We start from the raw sequence: 7,383 nt of genomic DNA, 5'->3' as shown, positions 1-7,383 counted from the left end.
ACTCATACAACTCAGCAACAAAAAAACAAACAATGCAGTCGAAAAATGGGCAGAAGACCTTAGTGGACATTTCTCCAAAGACATACAGATGACCAGTAGGCACATGAAAAGATGCTCAACATCACTAATTATTAGAGCAATACAAATCAAAACTACAATGAGGTACCACCTCACACTGGTCAGAATGGCTATCATTAAAAAAATCTACAAATAACAAATGTTGGCAAGGATGTGGAGAAAAGGGAACCCTTTTACACTGTTAGTGGGAATGTAAATCAGTGCAGCCACTGTGGAAAACAGTATGAAGCTTCCCCAGAAAACTAAAAATAGAATTAACATATGATCCAGCAATCCCACTCCTGGGAATAAAACTGGACAAAACTGTAATTCAAAAAGATACATCCACCCCTATGTTCATATCAGCACCGTTCACAATAGCCAAAACATGGAAACAAACTAAATGCCCATTGACAGATGAATGGATAAAGAAGATATGGTACACATATACAATGGAATACTACTCAGCTATAAAAAGGAACAAAATAATGCTATTTGCAGCAACATGGATGAAACTGGAGATTATCATACTAAGTAAAGTAAGTCCCAAAGAGAAAGACAAATACCATATGATATCACTTATATGTGGAATCTAAAACAGCACAAATGAACTTGTCTACAAAACAGAAACAGAATCATAGACATAGAGAACAGACTTGTGGTTGCCAAAGGGGAGGGGGGAGGGAGAGGGATGGACTGGGAGTTTGGGATTGGTAGATGCAAACTATTACATTTAGAATGGATAAACAACAAGGTCCTAATGTATAGCACAGGGAACTATATTCAATATTCTGTGATAAACCATAATGGAAAAGAATTTAAAAAAATAATGTCTATATGTGTATAACTGAGTCACTTTGCTGTACAGCAGAGATTGGCATAACATTGTAAATAAACTATACTTCAATAAAAAGAAAAAAGAAAAAAAAGAAAAAGTGCCCAGTTTCTCTAAATAATAAACAGTATGAAAATAAAAGGTGGGTTGAGTGAGAATTTTTAAAGATTAAAAGAGAATTAGGTCATCTTCCTCTTCCCATTCCTTTCCTTTTTATTCCCTTTCTGATGAGTTTAGTCCCAAAGTCACTTGGCAGGCTAAACAAGGTATGCATCTGTCTGGGTGAATGGGGTGGAGCCCAGATGGGTTGAGAAGCGTGCTCATGTGGCACAAGAGGCACCTGGAACATGGACCCAAACAGGGTGAGGAGTCTATCTATGTGGGAAGGTGGCCTGGTTTAGGGTGTTAGAACCAGAATGCGTAACCCAGCACTGGATGTCAGGCCTTCAGTGGAGTGAGGCAGGGAGGTGGTTACGGCCACAGATATTGGTTACATGCTGGATAATTGATCAAATAAGTTAATATAGTAAGGATAATGGGAATTAGGTTTATCTCTGTTGGAGAATGGAGTTATGAATATGGAAATGAAGAAAACTAGAATGAACTGTGTGGTGTTAATTTGGAATTGGAGGTATCTGTATGAACTCATGTTTTCAATAGATATAGATAGAGAAATATAGGCATTTATGTGTATCTGTATCTTTGTATTGATATATCTGTCTCCCTCTATTGAGAGAACCTGCGAGCTGCAACACCCCAATGTTAATGAGCATACCTAGTGTCTAGATCTTGGCTTTGAAAATTTTGAACTTTACTTGATCCTTGTGCCCCTGAAAACAATGTCTGTTGTTTTTAACAGTCAAGGGTAGGAATTTCCCTGTCCTTTTGTGCTCTGGGAAATGGCTTGCTGTAAAGAATCACCTCTCCCCATATGACTTAGATAAAACTTGCTGATTGCCTCCTTGTTTACCATGACAAGGCCCAACAAAGATTCTTTGAAAAACAAAAATAATTAGCTGAACTGTTTGTTCCCACTTATCATCTGGACAAAATATCCACTAAATTGACTTGACTAAATTTCAGTTAGGCTTCTCCCTTCTCCACAGGCTCCTGGATTTTTAGCCACCCTTCAGCAAGCACTGGAACGTGGAACAACCCGTTAGGGGTTGCTAGGGAGCCTTAAAGACCCCATGAGTATAGGTGGACCTCAGGGAAAAACATTCCCCTATCAACTGTCTGTTGTGCCACCTGCTCACTCCACTCCCCTAAACCCAGTTCATTCTAACCTTCTTGATTCCTCTTTATAAAAGAAAAAACCCTTTCTGCCTGATCTTCAAGACCCTTATAGATTGTAGTTTCAGAATGTTCTTACTGCTGCTATGGTCCCCCTTCCTACATTGTAGTAGTCTTTGTGAATAAAGTCTTTCCTTACCTAAATCTGGATTTTAAAAATTTGATAGTATCTAAATATCACTTTAAAATATACAAGGGATTCTTGGAGAATGGGCTGATTTCAAGGCGTAGGCAGAGAAAGGACATGATGAGCCTAGGTCATCTTCTTATACTAGAAAGTAAGGAAACACTCAAAGAAAATGGAGGTATGTGGAAAGGTCACAAAAACCAGCTTGGGGCTCTCACTGGCCAAACTGGGGCATCAAAATAAATTCTGATAATAATGTATTATTATCCCACTGAATAAAACTATGAATCTACTGAATAGAGATAGAAATCATGAGTCTATACTAATAAAAATGCATAATTTGGAAGTTTGATAATAAATTAGCATAGTTTCTATTGGGCTGCCCCCTGCAGGCCTGCAAGTCTTGTAATTGCCCAGCCTCAAGACCAAAGAAAGAGCCCGAAGTCAGTGACAAAGACATCAATGGTTTAACGGATAGAGGATCTTACAAAAGCAAAAGCGTCTTGGACGGCAGATGGCAGACAGTATATGGCAGCAAACTTTGTTACCTGGGGAAGAAGGAGTTATCAGTTATAGGGGGAATTGACCTCAGCTTGGCTCATTGATTACCAGGGAAACCAGAAAAGGAGCACACCCCTCACCACCCCTTTGATAAACTATCATAGTGGAAATAGTTCTGATCTAAAGATTAGAATAATCACTAGCTAGGGTGCGGGTAAGTATGTAGGCATTTAATGATTAGGATCTAAGATTAAGAGGGAAGTAGGGTGAGTAGGGTGTAGGTGAGGCAGGGACTGGTTGAACAGGGGACGTACAGAGAGCAAGAGAACAGCCATTTGGGGTGACCTGATCATGTAGTTTCAAAGAACTGTCTGAAAAATACTTATTAATTACAAAGGGAAAAGGAGTAACTTTATAGTAAAGAAGTTTGGCAGAAGTCACTTTATTTAAATGATCAGGGTTAACATCACTAGTAATAGAACAAATGGAAATTGTGTGTTACCTGATAGGATACAATGAGAACACAGTCATACTTCTGTGATAGTTCTGTCCAAGATGCCTAACCTAAGTCTAACCACAAAGAAACCTCAGACAAATCTGAGTGTCATTCTATAACAAAACTGTTCTGGAATCTTGACTCTTCCACGGTTAGTTGTGGTCATGTAACCTACTTCTGGTTCATAAGATTTAAACAGAAGAAAATGGACTAGGCTTTAGGAAAGTCATAATTTTTCTAATAAAAATGGGGTAGGCTTAGGTGTCATACAGTTCTTACCCTTTATTCTTCCCCCTTATTCCTATGTTTTAATAGATGCAATGTACAGATGTGAAAGAATGGAACACACTCCTTGTGACTATAAAGACATAAGTTACAGACTAAGTGTTACAAATCAGAAAAGGAGAAACAACATGGTTCCTGGACCAGCTACCTTTAGGCTCCTTATTACATTACCCTTTGTTTGATTAAACCATGGATTTCTATTGATGTGGCCAAATGCAAACTAGTAAAAACAACTTGCTTTACCTTATTTTTCTTTATCAACCTGTCTAGTTCCCCTCCCTGATGCCAGCATTTTTTGTTGGTAATTTTATTGGTTATTGTATTCACAAAGTAATTTATGGACAATTGATTTATGATGTTGAGGCTTCTTCAAGTACATGGTATGCCTCTTCATTTGTTCTAGTCTCTTCTGTGCCTTAAATAGCATTTAAAAGTTTCTGTTATATAATTTTGCATTTTTCTGCTATTATCACCAATTTTTTGACCCCACAACTGATGCAAGGGGTAAACAGATGCTTTTCTGAATCCCAAGAGAATCTGAAAGAGTGGAGTGATATTTGGGTTAATTATGACAAAAATCAGTCAAGTTGTTACCAACGAGGGTTCTTGGCCTTCCTTAATCAATAGATATTGATGAGGCTAGACAAGAAATTCAGACGAGGATTTTTGGGGGCTCCTGCTGCAGCACGAGGGGGCAAAAACAAGTAACAGTTTCTCTTGCTTGCTCACTGAGGAGGGAGGCAAGCTGGCTCCTCATGTGGGGTGAGGGTAGGGGTGGGTCCAGGGGTTGGGCTGGAGAGGTGGCTTGGGTGGTTTGCTCACCCTTTTGTTTATTTTGTTGCTCGAGGAGGTGTTTGTCCAGGTGCAAGCACTGCAGCAAAGTGTCCCAGGAAGAGGAATGATGCTGTAGCTGCCTGACGTCCACTCTCTTGGATTGATAGGACAGAGAAGTAGGAGAGGACAGAGAAAGGAGAAGTAGAGAGATATCAGGAGAGGGAAAGGGATAAAAGGGAGAGGGAAAGCACTGCCTGAATCAGGGTACTGAGGTCTTCAGGGGCCAGGAAGGCAGACTTACCAAACTTGGTGACACCCAAACAAGAGGTTCAGGTGGCCGCTTGACACCCATGGGAAAGCTGCATTCAGTGGTCCCAGAGGTGCCCAGATTCTCTCCCAGGAAGGGGACAACTGCCCCACACTGGGTGCCACAAAGTCTGTTACTGACCAGGGTTCTTGGCCTTCTTTAATTAATAGAAATTGATAAAAGGCCAGACAAATTCAGGCAAGGCTTTATTGGGGCTCCTGCAGCAGGAGGGGGCAAAAAGAAGTAACAGGTTCCCATGTTTGCTTGCTGAGTCGGGGGCGAGCTGTTTCCATCTATGGGGTGAGGGTAGGGGTGGGTCCAGGGGTCGGGCCCAAGGGGTGGCTTAGGTGGTTTGCCCACCCTTTTGGTGGTGTTGTGTGCAGGGGTCATGCTCATTACCCTGCTTTTGCTACTGGTACCCTACTTTTTGCTACTGGTACTCTACTTTTGCCTCCTGTTTTTGTTCCTGGCTCTTCAGAAGTGGCAGTTGGGTTTTTAGTCTTTTTGTATCTCGTTGTCCATAATTTGCCCCAACTGTGCATGCACACAGTTATTTTCAGTCCCATGTAGTTTCTTTGTATTTTGTTGCTGGAGGAGACGTTTGTCCAGGCGCAAACACTGCAGCAAAGTGTCCCAGGTCCCAGCCTGTCTCAAAGTCACAGTGGGTTAAATATTTCAAGGTCAATTCATACATTAAAATTCACTTTTCTGTAACAAAAATACAATGAATACATCTATTTTGAATATCAAACAAGTAAACACCACATGTTTGAAGTTAAGATTTTCACAGATAGGTGAAATAGAAACTCCTGGGAAAGCTTCTTGGAAACACAAATTCAGTTTTATGAAACCTGAAAACGAAGCATATTTACCTGATAAATGGAATATTGCCTGCCATATCAGTAAACAAAGGATGTCACAGTCATCAGTGATTACAGCCACAGCCTATGGTGAGCTGCTGAATCCTGAGGGAACTCAGGAAGGAAAAGAATATCTGCTATCTAGCAGCCATCAAACTATAGCCACTCCCCACAGAGAGCCCTGAGGAAACAGGATATGAAAACACAAGATATGGGCCCCAGATAGCTGAGGTGCATATCAAAGGAACGATTTCAGTGAGCCCAGACTCTTGCATCTTCCCATATATAGAAAAGCATTAAATTCCTTAACTTGACATATGTGGTTTTCTTTAATTAATAATCTTTTGACTTTCAGACTACCTGCCCCTTGTTGCAAAACTCCTATATATCCGGGCTCCCCCTTCGCCTCCTCGGAGCAGTTCTCTCAGGGTTACTTGAGATGCTGCCTCCTAGGCTTTAAGTCCTAAAAATTCCCGCCGAATAAAACATAACTCTCAACTTTTAGGCTGTGAATAATTTTTAGTCGACATACTTCAATCTGGTTTATGTTAACTATTTTTAATGTTTTTAAAGTATCTAGTTTGTTATTATTCTCCAACTTTCTTCTTTATCTTTGTGATTATATGTAAGCTCGGTGTTTTATAGTCTCAAAGCACTTGATTAATACTTTAGAATATCTTATTCTTCATGGAACTTAAAGTTTCATGTTTGGGAGATGTTGCCAAAAAACCTTGGCTCTCTGTGCACAGATGCTGAACAGAATACAGAGACAGAGATTTTGGCGGATAAGAGAGATGGCTTTATTCCTCTGCCAGGCAGAAGGGAAGACATGGCAGGTTAGCTCCTCAAGAACTGTGCCCCCCTTGCATTCTTTTTCTCCTTGCATTTTTTCAAAACAGTCATAGCTGGCATTAGGCAGTCTGGTAATTGGGTCCTTTTGTCTCTGGTTTATAGGCCGGCGACCTTCTTTCTGAAGCGCAAAAGCTACAGGGGGTGATTTGTTACAAGGGAGCACAGAAGAGGTAAACACCAGGAGAAGGATGTAATTTACACAAAGTTAGGGAGTGATAGGTTAGCTTTGTGAAGTACAAATCTAGTTACACACTACAGATTAGTAACAGTTAAAATAAAATAAGGGGTGATTAACTCTTTCAGGCCAGGTTATGTTTCTTCTCTAGTCTGTTCACTGTTCCCTTTATTTTCCTTGTTCTCAGGAGAGGGAAGAAAACCCCTCACTCCTATTTTTATTGTAGCACAGACACAAACATAAAACAAGAACAAATCACACAAATAAATAGGTAATTGCACACTGTAATGAAAAATGCTTGAGTAAGTATGAATAATATGTCAGTCAGAAAAAACGTTACACTTTAAATAAGCACGTATAAATTATGAAGTGCAATGCAAAATTCACATGACTTTTTCCTATACTGTACTTAAAAAAAGTCCACCGAAGCAAAATACTGACTCTTCAAAGCAATTTTGCCCTCCTGCTACCTTGCATTGCCTTTCTGGCCAGCCTTCCTTCGTTCCATTCCTCCGGCACGGGGAAACCTCTTTGGCGGGAAGGGCGCTTTGGTGGAAATCTTGGAGAGGTGCGGATTTAACCTCCCTGAGCGTCTAACTTACTGCGGGGATTTTAAGAGGAGATAGCTGAAAATGCCGTCAGAACCTTGCAAAACGCGTAACACATGTACACTGACACCAGTCCTGCTCAGCGCAATTTCAATATACGAAAGAGGGCAACTCCCCAGCTAAATCTTCCTGCTTCCTGTAAAACCACGGGTTAGACAATTCACCCGAATAGCAAGCGACAGTCAGATCTGCGCATGCTCTGTTGGTGGACAG

Source organism: Balaenoptera ricei, chromosome 8 (genome assembly GCF_028023285.1).
Source record: "Balaenoptera ricei isolate mBalRic1 chromosome 8, mBalRic1.hap2, whole genome shotgun sequence".
NCBI lineage: Eukaryota > Metazoa > Chordata > Mammalia > Artiodactyla > Balaenopteridae > Balaenoptera > Balaenoptera ricei.
Note: the sequence above shows the minus strand (reverse complement) of the source record.